The sequence below is a fragment of the Culex quinquefasciatus genome, chromosome 2 (genome assembly GCF_015732765.1).
Source record: "Culex quinquefasciatus strain JHB chromosome 2, VPISU_Cqui_1.0_pri_paternal, whole genome shotgun sequence".
In the NCBI taxonomy this organism is placed as follows: Eukaryota; Metazoa; Arthropoda; class Insecta; order Diptera; family Culicidae; genus Culex; species Culex quinquefasciatus.
The window spans coordinates 91683597-91706232 of record NC_051862.1 but is presented as its reverse complement, the minus strand read 5'-3'; the positions used below and the strand labels follow the sequence as shown (position 1 = coordinate 91706232).

General features: G+C 38.2%; 1 protein-coding gene across 1 annotated transcript in view; it reads left to right on the top strand.

Moving 5' to 3' along the window:
* LOC6053441 overlaps positions 1-22636 on the top strand; it is a 769747-nt gene that overhangs the window by 445793 nt on the left and 301318 nt on the right. The window lies entirely within an intron of this gene.

The following is a 22636-nucleotide window of genomic DNA, read 5'->3' as shown; positions in this document are numbered from 1 at the left end:
CACCGCGCCTCATTGTAATGCAAACCTTTTGTCACACGTGTCTGCCATGAAATCGCGTTTTCTGCCCTCTGCGATGCCATCAAAGTCATAGTTGCAGTTCATATTACTTGGTTTACCTCTTTGTATGCAGGTTGCCCCGAGAGGAGGTGGTGCGGTTAGAATCGAATCGTGGGTGTGTGAAACCGGGAAATGAGACTGTCACCGGATGAGACATGTGATGCCGCAAAACAGGGCTTAACATCCGGAAACAAGGTTGCATTTCCTGGGTTTTTGAAAATTGTAGACTTCGTCACTGAAGTGTTGATACCAACGTGCAATAAATTTCGGTATCAATATTGCGAACATATTCATTTTCTATTCCGTTTTCACCGCCGTCGATCTTGGTAAGCTCCGAAGGAGCAGCAGTTGTCGTCTGCCTTGTTTGAAAAGCTTCCCGCAAGGTGGCAGCACTCGACGCGGCTCCTTCCTCAGTTATCGATGCACACCGCCGTTGAAGCGTATCGCAAGTGAAAAATTGCCACAAGAGATTGAACATTCCCGCGTCGACTGACGTTCTCGAAGACATGGGGCTCTGAAATAGAGAGATGCAATATCGCCCGCGTCGAAAACGGGAAAATCGAGAACGCTTTTCAGTATTACCTTGAAGTGTGTTGCAGCGCCATTTTGCAGTGCCTTAAGACGATGGCGACGACTCTGCTGGGAGTTTTGGCCATGTGCTTCCAACGATGTAACGGCGCGCCATGAACTTGCAGAAGCAGCAGTCTTGGAGATATTTATTATTCACTTAATTGTTTACATAAGTTTGGCCCTTTTGGGGTAATTTTCGTGTTGCACTATTTGGCGAATGTGCTGCAGGTGCAAGTTGGTGGTAAATTGAGCACTTTAAACGATCGCTGTTGAGTGTTATGGCATTTGAAAGGAACTTTGAAAATTTTAGAAGGGGTATTTATTGAACGGAACGGAACGGAAATTGAACAGAACGATTTTGAACGATTTTGAAAACATAGAAAAATCGTGAGTTGTTGGTGAATTGTTGTTGAATTGATGTTGAATAGTTGTTGAATAGTTGTTGAATAGTTGTTGAATAGTTGTTGAATAGTTGTTGAATTGTTGTTTGATAGTTGTTCAATAGTTGTTTAATAGTTGTTGAATAGTTGTTGAAAAGTTGTTGAATTGTTGTTGAAAAAAAATCAAATTATTCGCTCTACAGCATTGCCTTGGCGTTCTCGATTGCGAGATTCCTACTCGAAACTAGGTGTTCGAAGGCTTGATTGTTGAGGCAATTGCAAACCTCTTTTTACACCTTAGCTTCCATCCACCCCGGGATTCGAACTGACGACCTTTGGATTGTTAGTCCAACTGCCTACCAGCGACTCCACCGAGACAGGACCCAGGGAGACGACTCCTACATCTGGACTGAGCTAACGACCTAACCACTGGGTTAGACCGGGACCAACATTTACTTCCCTGTCCGACGGAAGGCGTGATCAGACAAATCTCGTCACGAAAAATGCCACCGGGACCGTCTGGGATCGAACCCACGCCGACTGCGTGAGAGGCAATCACGCTTACCCCTACACCCTACATTGAATTGTTGTTGAATAGTTATTGAATAGTTGTTGAATGGTTGTTGAATAGTTGTTGAATAGTTGCTGAATAATTGTTGAATAGTTGTTGAATAGTTGTTAAATAGTTTTTGAATTGTTGTTTAATTGTTGTTGAATTGTTAATGAATTGTTGTTGAATTTTTAGTATTGTTGATTGTTGATGTACTGTTTTGTGTTGATTTTAACTATTGATTATGTTGTTAAAATGATAAATCTTAAATTTCAGAATTCAATTTGGAATTTGTCACTAGAACAAAATTCCAAGACATGACTTTAACATTTGCGAATCAAACAGCCCCGCTGGTGACGATCTAATCAAATCAACTTCTAATCTAATCTAATCTAATCTAACCCTAGCGCAGCCAGTCTTTCGAGGGCATCCTGGAAAATGCCTTAGGTTGATTAACGCCTAGCATCCTCTAGTCATTATTAACATTTGCAGTGCCCCATTGCAATAAATTGCATTGAAACATCACAAAACGTTAAAGCGGCCAGGCCAACTGCGTAAAGTTTACCGCAAAGATGATTCGTTGAAGTGGATTGAGTTTGAGCACGAATGTTCAAACTACAATACAATTCTGAATCTACAGGGAGGAAGAAACGTGGGGATCCCCCGCTCACGTTCCTGTTTATGAAAGCAATGAATCGTTGGGAGCACCATGCTAAGAAGTTTTGGTGCTCCGGGACCCTCTTGGATGGGACATCGTATTTCCACAAATGCCCTGGACACTATTTGCCGTGGTTATAGCGCCACAACTCGCTCACTGTTGGAGAAATATCAAAATTAGTACAGTTTGGAATTAACATTGTAAGATAGTATAAGTGACTTATTTTTAATCAATTTTAATTCAAAATTTTTAAAAACTAAACTATTAATAGAGTGAAACTAAAATTCTGTATAATTTTACATGGACTGTACAATCCATTTTAATGCTATGAAAAAAAAATGAAGGCACAGCATGCTACTTCTTGTAGATGGTATCTAATGGCATAACAATAATTTAATAAATGAAGACTCACCTTTATTAAAACTCAAGTGCAAGGTTCACTCACACAAGCTCTGAAAAATAAACGATCCTACCTTAAATTGATGATACACTTCCGAACCTCTCAATTTGGTCCGATTAAAATGATCCACTCGAACACGACGGCAACATCTCTGCACTGTGGTGAGTGTATGTTCAGTGCCGCCTACAACAGCTTCTCGTTGGAGCCCTCTTTGAGGCGGCTCCCGTTTCCCAAACCGCCTGATAGGCTTGAGAGCGCTCTCCTCGGTCAGCGCTCACGAATACCGCGGCCACCTCGAAGTTTTTCCTCACCAGTATCGTAAAATTTATTTTCCGAATCAACAAACTACTATTTTCACAAGATCACAACATTGCTCCTTTTCTGCAATGAACCCCCCTACAGCTCCTAAAATTTCCTGTCCCGGAAACTTCGACAACAAAAAATATTTGTTTTCTTTTTTTTGGATTCCAATAGGTTTTTTCCTTCGCCTCTACGCACTTGACGTTTCAAAGAAGATACCGTCTGACTTTTCTGCGAAGCCCATGCAGCACAACAAAAATGACATCCGCTCTCAGGAAAAAGAATAAAACAAACTGAACAAAGAACAAGAAGCGCCTAGCAAAAACTATTTTTATACAAATTTCACTCAAACTTCCACAAAATTCAGTCAACTCCATATAATTTCGATAGCAGAACCACTTATCTTCCTTTAGACACCCGAACAAATACTTTTCGCGATTGATTTCACACACAAAACGCCCGAAAAATGTGCAAGCTCCGAACCGACGAACCGTAGGCAAGTAGCAGGGATGCCATCCCCAGGATCGCTGACGTTCGATTGGCGACGAAAGTCTTCCACTTGCGGGGGTGCGCCGACAACCATTCCAGTACGATTGCCGAGTCCGTGAAGGCAAAGTGTTGCAGCTCGAGGTGGCACAAAGCGAGGGAGACTCGCTTCATCAGGGCGGCCAGCAGCCAGGAACCGTTGAGTTCGAGCTTTGGGACGCAGATCTGCTGAATTGGCGCAACCTTGGTTTTAGCGCAAATCAGCACGATGTGGATTTTCCCGTTGCGGTCCGCAGACCGACCGTAGACAACCGCAGAGTACGCGGACTCCGAGGCGTCCGAGGATCCGAGCAGCTGCAACTTGCCGTTGAAGGCTGGAATTCGGCGGGGCACGTGAATCCGCTCCAGCAGGTGAAGCGTTTGCTTGATGGTGTTCCAATCTGCTTCGGGAAGGGGTGGCAGCGGGTCGTCCCACAGCAAGTCGTACAGCCACAGCAGTTGGAAGATGATTTTGATCTTGACGATCACTGGAGCGAGCCATCCGAACGGGTCGAATAGCCTGGATGCGTCGGAGAGGAGTTGACGCTTCGTGTTCGGGCTGTTGATGTCCAGGTTGACCTTGAACTCGAACCAGTCACTAGTTAGAGACCAGTGAATCCCAAGTGCCTTGACCGACGCTGTCACGTTCGTGAACTCAACAGGGACTGGTCCCTGTCGGCTGTCTGCGATGTTCTCCAGCAGCTCGGGTGCGTTGGAGGACCACTTTTGGAGGACGAATCCAGCTTCGCCCAGGATGGTTGTGATCTGGCCAGCTAGCTCTTGAGCTTCTTCGACCGTGTCGGCGCCGGACATCAGGTCGTCCACGTAGAACCCTTTGAGGATCCTGTCAGCTGCTACGGGGTTCTTCTCAGCGTTGTCTCGGGCCGCTTGTCGGAGAGACTCGGTCGCTAAGTAGGCTGCGCTTGAAGTGCCGTACGTCACCGTCGTCAGACGGTAGTGCTGCACCGGTTGGTCGGGATCATCGCGCCAGACGATCCGCTGGAAGTCTTCTCGATGTCGCTCACGAAGACCACGGGGTAGGTGCGGAAGCGGCAGTAGACGTCGTACAGGTCTTCGTTGTTGTTTGGACCAATCAGCAACCGGTCGTTCAACGACACGCCAGAACTGGTTCTGCACGAGCCATCGAAGACGACACGCAACTTCGTTGTTGAACTGTCCTCCTTCTGGACTGCGTGGTGAGGCAAATAGAAGCACTTGTGCTGTCGACTTCGGATTGCGGGATGAGCTCCATGTGTCCCAGTTGCTGGTACTCGGACATGAAGTTGCGGTAGGCTTGCTTGAACGGCGGATTCGAGAGGAACTTCCGCTCCATCGCATGCAGCCTTCTGAGTGCCGCACCGAGCGAGTCGCCCAATGCCGGCTTGGAGTCGTCGAAGGGGAGCCGAACCACGAATCGGCCCTCGTCGTTGCGCCTGGTGGTTGTGTTGAAGATGTCAACAGCGCGCTTCTCGTCGGCAGTGAGTACCTTGGCCGCAGGCACTTCTTCGGTTTCCCAAAACATGCGCAGCGTCTGGTCGATGTTGACATCCAGCTGCACCGTGAATGAGACCAGATTTGTTTGCAGCATTGTTTCACCACCGAACTTGCCGGCGACGAGCCAGCCGAGCGATGACTTCTGGGCCACGGGTAGACCGTCCTCGTCTGTAACCTGGCCCGCTTGTAGAATCGGCAGGAACAGCTCTGCGCCTAGGATGACGTCTACCGGTCCCGCTTTGTAGTACTCCGGATCGGCTAGCTGGAGCCCTCGGAGTAGTTCCAATTGCTTGGGCTTGAAGCTTTGGCACGGTGTGGGGGGAGCCAACACTTCAAGCACGTACGCCTGCGTCTTCATCACCACTTCGTCGCTGAAACGGGGTGCAATCTCCAGCAGCGCCATTCCCCGGGTGGTTCCTGCTTGTGTCCCGGCAACTCCGGTTACTGGGAACCGCGCGTTGCTCCGGCTGATCCCGAGTCGCGTCATGCAGGCCTCGCTTATCAGCGACGCGCCAGAGCACGAGTCTATCATCGCCCTAGCAGTGTGGAAGACACCATTCTTACCGCGCAGCTTGACGAGCGCAGTGGGTAGAACGGTGATCTTGACGGCTGGATCACTGTTGACCTCCGCCTTGAAACTCGGAACCGTGGGTTGAGCTTCCATGGCCGGTTGCTGGACCGGCATCGCTGCTATCTGTTGACCCGGAAGCCCTGCGGTAGCTGCCTGTCTGCCGACGTGTTGACAGAGGAGCGTATGATGACGCTGGTTGCATCCATCAGTCTTGCAGGTGTGCTTCGAGGAACAGGTTTTTGCCGTGTGCGACGTCCTCAGGCAGTTGAAGCAAAGTCTGGACTTCTGCACCAACTCCCGACGGTCGGCGACGCTGGACGCCTTGAACGCTTCGCACAGGAACAGCAAGTGCTCTTTGGAACACTTTGGGCAGGGCTGCGGTGTTGCGACGTAGCTCTGCACCTTCTTCTCAGCTGGCTTGGCCGGCTGCTTTCGTATCTCCTTCTTCGCCCCCGCTCCACTCAAGGTGCACTTTCGTGTGAATGATGAGCAGGTTTTGATGGCGTCGCACCGGTCCTCAAGGAACTTTAGGAAGTCCGTGAGGCTCGGGTTCTCCAAAGTGACGAGTTTTTGCGCCCAAAGCGCCTGCGTCTCCTCGTCGATCTTCTCCAGGAGCAGCTGGATCAGCCAGGGGTCCCGCGACTGGTACTGCTCGCCCAAGACGTCGAGCTGTCGAACTACCTCGTCCGAGGTCGTGACCAGCTTCTGGAGGTTGCCAGCGGTTGCGTCTGACACGACAGGTTGGTCCAGGAACTCCTTCGCTCTCCAGCAGCGACTTCAAGTACTGCAGCTTCTGCGACGGCCGCAGCGACTCCTTGCTGTGGATGGTGCTGACGAACAGGTCCTTGAACGAAAGCCATTCTTTCCGGACTCCCGCGTACTTCGGGATGTTGATTGGAGGAAGCCGGACGTTGATGAAGGGATCCGGTTGTGCTTGAGCTGGTTGTCCTGCTGGAGGTGGGTTCCCCTGCTGAATCTGGTTCAGCTGGGCTGCGTGGGCCGCTTGGTTGGACAGGAGCGCTCGTTGCGTTTCCAACAGCGCCGCTACCGCAGTCTTTAGGTTGTTCGCCGGCTCAGCGAACGATCGATCGCTGGCGCCGGAACCTTCGTCGAGGGCAGCGTAGATCGCCTTCGCTGCATAGTATCGTTCTTCAAACTCCTTCCGGTAGTCGAAGACCGAGACTAGGTTTTCCAAGGTGGTCGCTGAGGTTCCGTCCTCGAACTGGTCCTGGACGTCGAAGAAACTGTTCCCCAGCGCCTCGAGGCGCACCAGACGCTCCCGGACCTCAGAGAGTTAGGGGTTTTGCGTCTTCACTCGTTCCGCGGTTTCGAGTTCGCGTTTCACTTTCGCAAAGAGCGATTTCCGTTTCGCGGTGATCGATTCCATCGGGAAATCGCACGGTTCAACTTATCCGGCTCGAAGGACCATAAATGTTTGCGGTCGAAACGAAATAAAAGAAAGTCGCGACGAACTCTAAAAAACGTGTTTCTCTTTATTTGGCTTGTTCGAGAAACTGACGATCTAATCAAATCAACTTTAGATTAAATTAAACCAGACAAACTATCTGCGGCAAACTTATTCCTTCTCTCAACAGTCTTAAGACAGACAGGGGGCAATGTCATCCGGGTTATGATAATATGCGTCAAAGTGAAGACATACACACACACCTACACTCCCACAGGCAGTACCGGAGAGACTAATATCAATTTTAATTAAATTTTCCTTCCCATTTCCATTACCGCGTCCCCACTCACTCAATTCGACCCTCTTTGGGGAGGTGGATGACACTTTCCAACACGCAATAAACACCTCATCCCACCTCTCGTTGGTTCAAGGGGGGGGGGGTTATAATCCGGAACAAGATTAAGCTGAATTTGAGGACCTCCGGGGGCCGCAACTTGTCGAATTCCTTTGAGGATCTCCGCACCGAAAACGACAAAGTTTAGCCCCGGCGAGTGATAACTATTCGACAAACATGTCTTCCTCATTGAAGCTTCCCCTCTTCCCTGTTGGACAATTTGTCCGACATTGCACTCGAGGCCAACTTCACCTCACCTTCTTTGGTCCTCTTCGAGAACTGGGAGGAAAAATGTGACCATGACATTCATCTCCTCTCCCAAGAAATGGCAACAGTTGGGCGACAGAACTTGCTCCTCAAGACCACATACTTTTTGAGAGTAGTGCCCTCAGAGAAATGTGTTTTTCTTAAACTCAATGTCCTATCGGGTGGCCACTGTGGAATGTGGCAACTTGGACACTGCACGACCAACCACATTCTGGTTTTCAGAAGAGGAGGCATTCCAAGGAGCAGAACTTCAAGAACTTCAGGAAACTCTCCCTCTCCCTTCCTCTACTGCGGCGGTTTTATTGGGTTGGTTGGGCTCGAAAGAAGAGTCTTTTGAGAACATCTTACTGCTCGGAACATGTAGAGCATAAATATTTGGTTAGGTTGTTGTTGCATGTTCTGTGCGCCACACTTGAACCAATAAGGACTAAACCTACTGTACACTTCTTGTTTGTTCTAGTATCGTCCACGCACTTCCCTTCTTGGAAGAAGACCCCCGGAATTAGCAGGACGTCACCTTCCCACTTCTTGGAACGGCATTCCAGGCGACTAATTTTGGGGGTCAGAGCTATGGCTGGCATGTGAGTCCTGTGGAATTTGCGGCGAGCGAAGGGAAGACATGGAAGTGACCTTAATTAGCAAACTTTTCCACCCCCGTGTTTTTTCGGGCTTTTTATGTTGTTGTTTTGGTGTCTGCTGAAAGCGAGAAAATTTGCTAAGGTGTCTTATTGGCAATAAACTATGTACTGGGAGCAGGGCTTATTAGCATATTAGAGGCGCACCTATTTATGAGGGTGGCTAATACCTGGTGGCACTTGGGCGTAAATTGGAGGGAAGTAATGAGTCACTTGTTTTTCATGGAATTTGCTTAGGAAAGATTGCTTTAAGATTTCCTAAAGAAGAGATTTCCTTATAATTTAATCTGCTGCGTTTTATACAAACTTCAAACTTTTTTTTTTCCATGCTAGCAAATATTTACAAAGTTTACCTTCAAAAATATTGCAAAAATAGAACGCTAAATTTGAAAAACTTCAAGATTTCCATTTCACAAACATTTCAAAACTATATAAAAAATTAAAAGAATTTTCGTCTAAATATATTTTTCAAGGGCTAAACATGATTAATTAAACACAAGTTACGATTTTCGGTTTTCTTGAAGAAAAAATTGCGTTGTTTCAACCATGAAATTTAAGATCATTGAAAATTTTAAGAAACTTTTTAAATGATATTTAATAGATTTTGCTTTTTCCAAACATGATCAATTACCAAATACAGTACTTGTTCGGTAACTGGGTGTTGTTTGTCTGGGCTTCGGCCCAGTTATCGTCAAACGTCAAAAAATCAAAACAAACCGAAATGACCGAGAAGTTAATGGATGCAAAATTCAAGTTCAATAAATAAAACACTTTTTATTAATTTTAAACCAAAATTAAAGAAGTATGATAAGAAGGATTGTAAATAAAGTTGAGTGACTTTTATTTTTATATTTCATAAGAAAATTATTATGCATCGGTGGTCCCCTCGTAATTTTTCGATCAGCCCATTCATTCGGTGACTGGGCTACGTTCTCTAAAATGCTTTTTTGCAATTCCGTCGTGAAATTACTTACTTTTCCTGTCATTCTTGAACGACGAAATAGCCTACTTTTCTGTACCAAAAATAACAGAATCGAATAGCAACACTTTTCAAAATAAATGCTGAAAAGTTCTACTTTTCAGCACTGAAATGGGTGCTGAAAAGTTGAACTGCTGCTGAAGCACTTGTTTCGAAAAGTAACACTTTTCAACATTTTTTTGATTTAAACGATTTATTGACAAAATACATGAAAATTTGACTTAAAATTTCACTCAATGGGTGTTTTTCGGAATTTAAAAAAATGTTGTATGGAACTCGTTGCAAAACTTGATTTTTTCAGCACTCTTCGTATTTATCCAACTCGGTGAATCTCGTTGGATAAACGACTCGTGCTGAAAAAATCCTCTTTTTGCAACTTGTTGCATAAACTACTATTTTTACCCTTCCTAATATTTTTTTCTTAACATAAAATAGGTTAAATATTTTTTTTTATCTTTTTACAACTGTGTCAATAATATGTCACCTAATTATTTCAAAACATACAAATGTTTTAGTTTTGACAGATTTTTTTACATGAAGAATAATTTAATTGTTCCTAATGTATTACAAATTCCAAAATACAAAAACCAAACAACTGAATCAAATCCTCATTAACTTTGATCTTTTTTTAAAACTTGCTCGATAAATTGGTTTTATTTGATAACTTTTGTTTCACTTTGTTTACATTTTATTTTCAAAGTATGGATTGTCAGATTTTCGTGCAGTTTTGGCTCGTTTAAAAAAAAAATAACATGTTTTTAATGAAAAAAATATCCGAAAATCGTATAATACTTTTATTTTTGAATAGTGAACATGTAACCAATTGTTTTCAAGATATTAATAGATTCAAATGAGGTCAAATTTGTGGAAACAGAGAATAAAATCATTTATTCACAAAATTAATATATTAGGCGACTGTATCCAAACAAAGATCGATAAAATAAAATTGAAGAAAATGTTTTGTTTATGGGTGGTTTTATATCATGTAATTAAAATGTTTCGAGAAGAACATATTTTTGTAAAAATAATAGTTAGTAAATCACAAAAAATTAAACTCTGCCGTAAGAATATATCTTTTTGTTTTCAATAACATAATATAAACAAAAATCAAACATTATATACACATTTTTTCGGGAATTCAAATTAAAAAACCCGATTTAATCCCACCTGGAGTGAGAAAGAGCCTTTCTTACTAAAGAATATAACAATGGTAGAACTTCTTTCAATTAATAACATCGACTTTGTTTATTTATCAGCAATTCCCCACGAAAACAGCATGATTTGAAAAAAAAGTTCTCCGATCGGGCTCAAAATTTTTCTGGGGGATCCTTGGCTGAAATAATTACACCCGTATTTTTTTGTTTGGCCATTAGGGTGACCTACGCCGTGTTAGGGTGGTCCGAAAAATGGGAATTTTCGTCGATTTTAGCAAAAATCACTTTTTTCAAAAAATCATATCTCCGCGCCATTTCATCCGATTTTAGCTGTCTTAGACGCAAAAGAATGGTGATTAGTTTGGCTATTTGGGAAAAATAGTAAGAAGTTTCGAATATCTAGCTTAACATTTGAAAAGGTCATATGAAAACTTAAAATGCTGTTTTGAAGGTCTCGGGACCAAAGAGCCTATGTCTGAAAATATTTTTATCGGATTCCTCGGAAAATTTCACATAACATATCAAAAAATGGTGAAATTATGTTCTCGATACTCTGAGATACGATTTTTTGAAAATAAAAACTGAGTTTTTCGACGCGCCACGCGCAAAAACGGGAAAATGAGGAAATCGGCAAAAAATCAACTTTTTTCACTAAAACTGCGATAACTTTAAAATTTCAGCGATGACCTATAGATGTTATGGTACCAAAAGTTGCGTCTTTTAATTACAAAAATTTTAGTACCCTAACATGTATAGGTCATCGCTGAAATTTTAAAGTTAAAGATGATATTATGAGTATTATGAATGATATGATTTCCAAAAGAAATTGAAAACGCAATTTTCACCAAAAGAATCAAGCGTTTATGACAAACGCGATCATAGCAAGCTTCCCAACAACGCACACCGCGGTTTTGGTTTTCTAGTTTCGGTACGAGCCCTTTTGTGTGACTGTGTTGGTGTTTTGGTTCATCGTACCAGCGCACCAAGACAAGCAAAACCGAGGTACAAGTTAACCGCGTGTGCCGCACGGTGCAGGGAAGCTAGCCATTCAGCTTCTACGAAAGTGACAGAGTCAGAGATAGCTATTTTTAACAACCGCACCACTACACACTCAATCGCGAGAACCTTAGGAAGAAAGCCATTGGAGTTGCCAGCATTGAACACTTTGAAAACGATATAAACGATGAAAAGCTTAGAAAGCTCCTATTGGAATCCAATGAACCAAACATACAAAATCACGACAAAATGAAGTCTACTTTTAGGCGATTTTAGTAGCGCACGGGAAACAAATTGATTGTAGCCGGATGAATGTCCTATGTCACAAAGGTTTTTGCATAAACATTGGACAGTTATGCAAAAACGGACAGGGCAAAAGAAACCGAAAAGCTACGATATCTTACATATTGAAAAAAAAAACATCGGTAGACAAGCTACTACAAAATGAGTATAAGTCGAGCCACAAAATATATGCGTCAGCATTCTCGCGCCGGTATTCGAAGCTCAACTTGACAACTTGTCGACTTGGCGACGAAGCGTTGAAAATCGATGCAGTGTGATTTTTTGTCGATTTTTCCGATTAAAATTCATGCTGAATCGACATATTTACGAAGATGGAAATGACGACCTGCCTTAAAGTAAAACATATAGTAAGAAAGGCAAAAAGTAAATCGTTCTAAAAATTGATCGGGATTTCCGATCGATGTCGAATTTGTTTCAGATGCTCACTCATGGTCTGTACTATGAATGTAGCAAGAAATTTCGAATAAAATCAGAAATGAAAAATGTTGGCGAATGTCACCAGGTGGGCTTTTACCTTTTTTTAGGGATTTTTTTTCTTATGGTAGGTCAATCAAACGGCTCTATCTCCAGAACCATATTATGAAGCTGGATGAAAATTTGGGAGGTTGTAGGGCTCAAAAAATGCAATTTTTGAGATAAATAAAAGATATGAAAATGAAAAAATTGGACCATATTTTCATTTGAAAACTGTGTATTTTGTTGAAAAGTCTGGCCGCATCCGAAAACAGATGGATATTTCGAAATTTGCGCGGCAACTCGCCCAGGTTCAGCACACTAGCTTTCATCTGCATTTAGAAGAATCGAAATCGGATATATGGGAGCTGAGAACGGCGCGACACAAAATTTAGCAAAATTTTACCACATACGAACATCACTCAACCTCCACGGAATTTATTTTCTCAAAATTCGAGGGTTGGAGATAGACGAGTTCTGTCAAGGTGAATCGATAGAGCGTCGAAAATCGATGCAGTGTGATTTTTTGTCGATTTTTCCGATTAAAATTCATGCTGAATCGACATATTTACGAAGATGGAAATGACGTCCTGCCTTAAAGTAAAACCTATACCTTTCTTTAGTAAGAAAGGCAAAAACAACATAATTCTCTGAGCGGTCCTAGTCAGTACCTACGTTTTTGAAATTTCAACTGGTTTTAATATTTTTGTTATAAAAATAAATAAAATAAAATAAAATTAATGACATTTAATCTAGATAGCATCCTTTTTTTAAATCCTTCACCAAATACTTATATTTGAGCTGTTCAAAAAGATCTTTTTTCAAGAAAACGGTTTAAGTAACCAACATTAATGGATGAATTACTTTACAACTTCAGGACGTAAGGACAATTTTTTTTTCTTAAATTCAATCAAAATAATGTGTGCCAAAGTGTAAACAAACAGTTTATCCAGCTCACGTCAGTTTACGAAATCGAATTTTGCGGATCTGTGAAGGTCAAAAGGAGAGGCATTGAAAGCTGTGGCGTTATCACCCCAATTTGACCCATAATCGACGTGTGACAAGATAGCACGATCACGACGAATCGATAACTGAACCTTCTAGCATAATTTATTCACCAAGAGAAGCCACAAGAAAACGACTTCCAAAACTGTTGGCAAAACTCCTTCTCATTCATATGAAAATGTGTACAATGCATAACCTCGGGCTGCGGTAAACACAACATTTCTTATCTCCAACCGTCTTGCACTTCTCGTGAGAGTCATTTTCATGTGGTGTGAAAGTTGGTTCAACATCAACCACCCCCTCCGTCTTCAAACAGCCACAGGGAATGTGCAATTGTCTGACATGAATGGATCCTTCACTTTTTGACTTTTGCCTCGCAACTCTTGAGACTTGAGACAGACACACAGTCAGATCGGTGCGGTTAACTTTTGACTTCAACTCTTGGCTGCATCCCTCGGGGGAAAAGTCTGCCCGCCTCCAAAAGGTTCCATTTTCGCACTAATTTGAATAATTTAGGGGCAATCGGTTTTAAGGGGGAGTGACAACCACCCTCACTCCTTAATTCGATTAGCAAAAAGTTTGCACAATTATGAACAAACGCACTGTTTTTGCCCAGCAGCCCAGCAGCTCTGTTTTAGATTTATTGGCCACACTGCTGCTGCGGAGTTGACAGTTTCGGGTACAGTAATGAACGACAGTATCGACCTCCCGTCGTTAGATGTGGTGTGGCCGGCCACTTTGGGGACCACTTGTCACAAACACGTCCCCGGCAGCCGACACGGTTCCAAATTTAATATTGGCCACAGCTACCGCACCTCTGCCTCTGCCTCGAGGACAAAAAAACGTCATCGAAGGGAGTGAATGGCCTGCACGGTAATTAGAGCAAATTTTATCCATGCAAATTTGCTGAAATCTAACTAAATTTATAACTTTAAAAATAATGCATGAATCTAATAAAAATAAGACTTAAGGCTGGTACAAATATTTTTAAAAGTTCAAAATTGGCCCGAAAATCAGGGGGCAAAAAAAATATTTTTACAATAAACTTCAAAATTTAAATCAAAAATCCAAGTGCAACAAACTGAAATCAAATTAAAATACATTCTCCTGCGTTTAAAATCATTTTTAGCATGTTTGGGCTTATTAAAAAAATCTTAAGATTTTTTGAAAATTTTCGATGCAAAATCTTTTTTTTTATACAATTTTTGTTTTTGTCAGATCTTAGATTTTTTGAAAACTAATGATTACAAAACAACTGAACTAGTGTAAAATGCATTTTAAAACACTTTTTTCATTTAAATTTGAAGACTATGGATTGTTATTTAAATTTTTATATTTTTTTATTTTTTTGCCCCCCCCCCCTTGACCTCGGCCAGGGCCGAGGGACAAAAACTTTTTTAAAAATTTGCATCGGCCTAATAGATAGTAACCTTAACATAAACTAAACATAAAGTGAACAAAATGTTAACAAAACGTATTTAAAGGTTTAAAAGTAGACTCAAAAGTAAACTAAAAGTAAACTAAAAGTAAACTAAAAGTAAACTAAAAGTAAACTAAAAGTAAACTAAAAGTAAACTAAAAGTAAACTAAAAGTAAACTAAAAGTAAACTAAAAGTAAACTAAAAGTAAACTAAAAATTGTTAAAATCTGTTAAAAACAGTCAACAATTGATAGAAATTGTCAGAAATTGTAAGAAATTGTTATAAATTGTTAAAAATTTTGAAATTGTTAAAAAATGTTTAAAATTTTTAAAAATTGTTTAAATGGTTGAAATTGGTAAAAACAATTTAAAAACTGTTTAAAATTGCTTGAAAATTGTCAAAAATTAAAAAAAATGTTTTAAAATGGTTGAAAACTATTAAAATTGGTTAAAAATTGTTATAAATTGTTAAAAATTGCTGAAATTGTTAAAAATTGTTAAAATTGGTTAAAAATGTAAAAAAAATATTTTTTTAATTGTAAAAAAATCCCAAAAACGGATAAAAATTGTTGAAAATTATTTAAAAAAATTAAAAACTATTTTAAAATGGTAAAATATGATGAAAATTGTAAAACAATTTTAAAAATTGTTAACCATGGTTATAAATTGTAATTTTTTTTTCAAATAGTTCTAAATTGTTGAAAATTGTTAAAAGTTGTTCAAAATTATTAATATTAAAAAAATTAAAAAAAATAGTTAAAAATTACTTAAAAATGTTAAGAATTGTTTAAAATTGTAAAAAAATTAAAATGGTTAAAGACTGTTTTTGTTAAAAATGGTTCAAATCTGTTATTTTTTTAATAAATTGTTAAAAATTGTTAAAAAATATTGAAAATGTATAAAAATTGGTAAAAATTTATAAAAATTGGTATAAATTGTTAAAAATTGTAGAAAATTGGTAAAAATTGTAAAATATTGTTGAGAATAGTTGGGGAGAAACATTAATTATTTGTCTAAAATTAATCAAAATTGTATAAAAAAAATTACTAAAAAATTTTAAGAATTGTAAAAAATTGTAAAAAAAATGAAATGGTTAAAAACTGTTTTTGTTGAAAATGGTTCAAATCTGTATTTTTTTTATAAATTGTTAAAAATTGTTAAAAAATATTGAAAATGTATAAAAATTTGTAAAAATTTATAAAAATTGGTATAAATTGTTAAAAATTGTAGAAAATTGGTAAAAATTGTAAAATATTGTTGAGAATAGTTGGGGAGAAACATTAAGTATTTGAGAAATTCTCTACCAAAACCGGAAATGAATTTTATTTGTATTTTTTGATTTGGCTCAAACTTTGTGGGGGCCTTCCCTATGACCAAAGAAGCCATTTTGCATCATTAGTTTGTCCAAATAAATTTCCATACAAATTTGGCAGCTGTTCATACAAAAATGGTACGTAAATATTCGAAAATCTGTAACTTTTGAAGGAATTTTTTGATCAATTTGGTGTCTTGGGCAAAGTTGTAGGTATTGTTAAGGACTACTTAAAAAAAATAGGTACACGGAGAAAAAAATTTCCCGATTTTTTTATTAACTTTTTTTTCACAAAAACTCAAATTCCCAAAATACGTATTTTTTGATTTTCGAGATCTTTTGATATGTTTTAGGGGACAAAAATCCGCAACTGATATTAAATTTTTAAATCAAGACTAGCATTTTAAATGGGCGTAGTATTCAATGTTTAGCCCTTTTAAAATGTTAGTCTTTAATGAATTTTTCTATAAATTTTTTTTTCGAAAAGATCGGAAAATTTCACGAATATTTTATGTATTAACATTGAAAATTGAACCATTAATTGCTGAGATATCGTCATTAGAAAATCGTGGGCTGTTTGGGTGAGACTTAGAAAACTTCAATTTTCGTGTTTCTTTTTCTTTAAGCCGCTGTATCGCAACAACCAGAGGTCCTATCTTATATGTCTCTTAGACAATTTTATAGCAAATTTTCTAAACTTTTCAAAAAAAATATTTTTAGGGATGGTCACTCATGGTCACTATTTTTAAAAATCGAAAAACTGCAAATATTTCGCTGAAATCAAACTTTTGGTGGCTAAATCTTGAAAACGGGGCCCATTATCAAAAAATCTGTAAAGTAATTTTCGATTGCAAATTTAATTTTGCATAAAAAAATGAGGTCAAAAAAATTTTATGTATGTAATTTCGATTTTTTCCAAAAATCACCAGTTTTTCAAAAAATCATAACTCGGCGGCAGATTTTTTGACCATGTTTCTCTATAGCTCAAAAGTTGCGGATTTTTGTCCCCTAAAACATATCAAAAAATCTCGAACATCAAAAAATATGTATTTTGGGAATTTGAGTTTTTGTGAAAAAAAAAGTTAATAAAAAAATCGGGAAATTTTTTTATCCGTGTACCTATTTTTTTCTAAATAGTCCTTAACAATACCTACAACTTTGCCGAAGACACCAAATTGATCAAAAAATTCCTTCAAAAGTTACAGATTTTCGAATATTTACGTACCATTTTTGTATGAACAGCTGCCAAATTTGTATGGAAATTTATATGGACAAACTAATGATGCAAAATGGCTTCTTTGGTCATAGGGAAGGCCCCCACAAAGTTTGAGCCAAATAAAAAAATACAAAAAATAAAAATGGTTGAAATCGGCCGGTTTTCCCGAGCATGGGTAAATAACAAGGGAAATGCGTAATAATACCTTTCTCGGGTATCAATACCAAATTTTGGTATTCCTGGACCCTTTAAAATTTGTCTTAAGGATTATGCAAGAGCAAAATGTGGTATCATACCAATTTAAGGTATTGTTTTGATATTGCAAAATTGCAGAATTTGTCAAATGGTCGAACACCACATATTGGTATTCTTTTGGTATTACAGTGTTTTATCAAATTCCTCTGAAACTATGGGAAAATTTTGACCAATTTTGACAAAAATAATTAATTTTGCGCTAAAATGATGTCTCAAAGCGAATGCTTTTATTGAAAACCGGAAATTCCAAACATGATTTCAAACATTTTTGATATACCCCCTAAAGAAATGACTTGACATTGTGGAAAAATTTATAAGTCAGGATGGCACATTTTGGTATTATTTTGGTATTGAAAGGTTTCATCAAATTCCCCTGAAACTATGGGAATTTTTTTTTATAAATTTTGTTGAGATAATTAATTTTGCGCTAAAATGACTTGAAACCCAAAAATGTTAAAGTTGATTTTCAATTTTTTTTATATACCGACTAAGATTTTTTTTTAAAACGTTGAAATTTCTCTAAGATGGGATAACCGAATACTTTAAAAAACGAGTTAATCGACAGATTATAGAATTTTGGTGAATTTCAATCCAGTTTCATTTTAATAACACTTATTTTTCAATCTTGTTATTTTTTAGAATCTTCAAGAACTTCAAGCACAGGCCGTTCATCAATGACAAATGCATTCAATGTGGTGAAGAATATCACTAAGAACAACATGGAATCATCAGGTGAGTAGATTTGGCTGTTGCATATGGATCATTTCCGTTTTTTCACTAACTGCAACTGTTGCACTAAAAATGGTATGAAAATACCAAATTTAGGTATTTCTTGTGCAAATACCAGCGACCAAAATGTGCTCTTGGTTGCCCAGTAATAGATGGGAAAATACCATCAAATCATACCAATATCATGTATGTGAAAGACCACAGGAATACCAAAATCTGATTTTCCAAGGGAGCGGGAATACCTAAAAATAAAATGTGACAATACCAAGTTTTGGTATTCAAGCAATGTTCAAAAATCCAGAAGACCTCAACTTGGTATTGAAATGGTTTTATTTTGAGGTATTATTTTACGCTTGGAATAACATGGTTTGGTATTGTTGTGCCCTTCCACATACTAGACTTTGGTATGATTTCATGGTATTTTACCATCTATTACTGGGCAACCAAGGGCACATTTTGGTCCCTGTTATTTGCCCAAGTAATACCAAAATTTGGTATTCCCGTGTTATTTACCCCTGCTCGGGTTGTAGAGAATTGCTCATTTGTCTAAAATTAATCCAAATTGTATAATAACCTTTAAAATTGATTAAACTGTTTAAATTTGTATAAATTTGCTTTAAATTGTTCAAAAAAATTGTTGGAAAATCTTTTGAACTGTTTGAAATTTTAAGAAAATTAAAAAGTTGTTTAACATTATTTAAAATTGTAAAAAAATGCAAAAACTTTGAGAAATGCTTGTAATAATTAAAAAAATGCAAATAATTCATCTTGATATGGATTGTACGATTGCTCATCATCTTCGTAAGTGTTCAAAACTTGTTTTTGCATTTGTGTAATAATTATTAATTATAAATTAATTCAATCCAAACAATTGCGTGACAAACTTTCCCAAAAGTATGCCTTCGACAACAACAACTGGACCACCAACGGCCATCGTCGTCACCATCGAGGGCTCATTTTGATGACCAACCCCTCAGCACCCACCCACCCAAAAACCCATTCATTAGGGGGGCGTGTGTGTGCGCACTCACTCACACTGAATTGCACAAAATTTCTAGCCAAGGGTAGTTATTATTCGATAAATGAATGGGCGAACGCGGAACTGACCGCATATTTTCCCAAAGAGAGAGAGCCTTCACTAGACCATGTGAAATGTGGAGTAACATTTGAAAAAGGCTTTTTAGCTTCAATTACAAATTTTGTACGGTTTTTCAAAGTTACAAATTTGAATACAGAACTGAGATTAGCAATCCAGAATAAGCCATTTTCAAAACTCAATTTCAAAATTTGTTTGTTTTAGGGGGTGGTCGTGGTCAAATGATTGCCCTGTGGTCGTGCATTCTAGACGACGGCGGCGTGTGTGAAGTGGAAATCAAATATAGCGGCAATAATTATGGACATTTTTGGGGCGCACCACAAATTTGCACTAACGATCCGAGCCGGGTTGGCCACCGTACTGGGGCTTGGCACGTGGCCGGCCGGGATAAATATTTGCGTGGTTTGAGATTTTTTATTTAATTTGCTACCTTCATTTGTTTGGACGAGGGGTTGGACCAGGGGATGAAATTACCGGGCAATTTAAGTGTGTTTTTGAGGGTGAAATTTCTAGTTTGCTAATTCGATTGTGGCATGCGATATTTTGGGTCGAAATTCTTTGAAAATTTATTCAAAGACTTACTTTAAAAATGGTTGGCTTAAAATTCCTCAAAATAATTGTTTTCCTTTCCTTCTCTCTCTGTCTTATTTCATTGCAGGTAAATCTTGAAATAATTGTAACAAAAAGCTCCCGAGGGCCATTGCATATTTCAGCATACTAAAAGCTACCGGAAGAAGCGGAGAGAATGCCGCGGATGCTGCCGAAACAAATAACACCGTTCTAATTCCACATCCTGACCTTGTTCCCTCTTCCATTCGGGGGTCGTACATGAATTCCGGGAATATTTTAGGTGAGATTAATTTAGTTTTATTAAAATTGAAATTTTAAATTCAAATTGAATCAAAATGATTTAGTTTTATTTAAACTGGTGAAAACTTTGAAGCAACAACGGCATTCATGGAATCCCCCCCATCTCAATTTCCACAAATAGAAAACACGCAACAATCCGAAATGAGAAAACACGACCGCAGTCACAAGGTAAGAGATTGTTTTTTTTTTTTCATACTCGCTGATGCTCGAGCTTTCGGCGGAAGTTGAATATTATTTACATATTTTTCATTTTTTGAAACTTCCTCAACCTTGACGTTCTGAGGTGGCGTCGTGGGGCAGGAAGCTCAACAGCGTAGTTGGTTTTTCTTCAATGGGAAAATCGAGAAGAAATGAAGGAAAAAAAGGTAAGAACTGCTGCCACTTCAAAATACCGGCGATGGTGGCTAATGTATGGAAACAAAACCAACGAAAAACAATTGAGAAATGTTGGCGGTTTTTGTGGGGCAGGATTTTCGTGGTGATGTAAGCTTTGGGGTGTGTTCCTCACTTCCGTCAAAGTCATGCCATAGTCGTCACTTCATTTCAAAAAACTTTTTTTTGACATAGTTAAATTTAAGAGAAAACACCCTGAATTTGATCCGATAATAAATTAGGGCAAAAAGATTGACTCTTTAGATTCAAAATTACATAAAAATCTGTGTAATTTCAAGACATAATTTTCACAGTGTCTTTCCGTGAATGAAATGACACGAGGCTTTCTCGCCTGTGTGAGGTGAGGAAAATTCCACGAAGTCCCAAAGAAAAAGGAAAAACGAAATGAAACGAAAACATTTGAGTAGCAAAAACAAAACGGTTGAAAGGATTTCTCGAACGGCTTGCTGGGACGATTTCTAAAAGGCGATGATTCGGAAAAGTCGCAGCACGTCATGCCTGTTTTAAGGCTTATGGAAATGTTGGGTAAGGTTTAAAGAAGGAGCAAAAAATGTCGCAAAAATTATGGAATAACAATGAAAATGAGGAAATCTCAACCGGGGGGAGAGCAAAAGTGTCAATGGATGGGGATCAGAATGAAGGAACAGAGAGAGGTAGGCGGCCGGGTGCATTTAATGAAAATGACACGGGACTCTGGAATGGTTTTAATGAGAGAGATTTTCAAGATACTAGACAGATTGTGGGATTGTCACCAATTTGTTTTTACTGAGGGACGTGTTCTTTTTTCTTAAATTGTTTTATTTTACGAGTATTCTAGTTGAAGTCTGCCAAAAACTTGATTTTATTCTACAATAGCTGTTAAATCTGTTTGAATATTACTGAAGCTAGGGGAAAGTGGGGAGATTTGATCCCCATTTTTGTATTGCGCATAGCTCTACCAATTTACCACAAAACTATAAACCTTTCTGATAATTTAACTGCTTTAACATTCAACTATATCTGGCTGATAAGGATTTTGGATCAAAAATCTTTGAGTTTTTCTAAACTGGCATTTTAAAAATATTAGAGGTAAACTAGATCCCCCTTCAATATTTTTAAGAAATCTTATGCAACATGTTTCTAATTCATCGAAACTATCATTTTCTAATTTATATAATTTTAAAGCAATTTATAGCAATTTTATATAAAAGCTGTAGCTGTCCAGTTGTTTTGCCATCATTAGTTTCCAAAATATCTAAGCATTGACGAAAATTTTATTTTTGCGAAAAATAAAAATTTTGCGGTGCTGTACTTTGGAATTTCATAAAAATTCAAAACATTTTTAAACAAGCTCAATCATGCTAAATATGATTATCAATGCAGAAAAATGCATTTTAGATAGCTTTCAGTTGATTAGACTTCTATTTTCATGGACATTTTGAAGTTTTTTGTAAAAATATTTTTTTTGCCCCCTGATTTTTCAGACCAACTTTGAAGGGAGGGGGGGGGGGGGGCGACATAAACTTTGAAAAATATTTGCAACGGCCTAAGTATAATATAAAAAATATAAAATAACTTAAAATATTCATATTCAGATAAAAATCACCACTTTAGTTGATAAGTTTATGAAACTATTTATTTATTTACTTTATATTTTTATTAAATTTCAATTGTTTTCTTTCGTATAAAAACAAAGAAAATGTTTAATGCTCACTTTTATTTAAATGAATAAAACGCAATCGATTTTTATTTTATTTTTTGTTTTCTTCTACAGTGAGCTTGAGTTGACTTCTCAAAACTTTCCCAACTCTCCTCTAAAATTTTCATAATTTTTAGACTGAATAAACATGAGATTTAGCAAAAATTAAAATATAAATTTAATCCAAAAATAATATTAGGTTTTGAAATATTTCGAAAAAAAATTACAGTTGGAAAATTGCACTCGAAATTCTAACGGCTTCTTTTTTTGTAAAGCTTAAAGGTTATGTTATCTTGTCTTGCGAGAATTTGAAATATATTTACGAAAATTAGTTAATGCCAAAAACAACTATTTTTTTGTGTTTAAAGATTAAAGCAATTTGCAGATATGATGCGTTTCTTTAATAGTTTTATTTCTTCGCTGAACATTAATTTAGTAAATTTTTATTCGATAATTGAAGATCAGTTTCAGATTCGCATACTAGCCCTGGTGAATTGACCTAAATGCTGGAATCGATTTACTGTAAACCGGTGTGACATTGATAGAATTTAATTGTTTTTTTTTTTTTTTC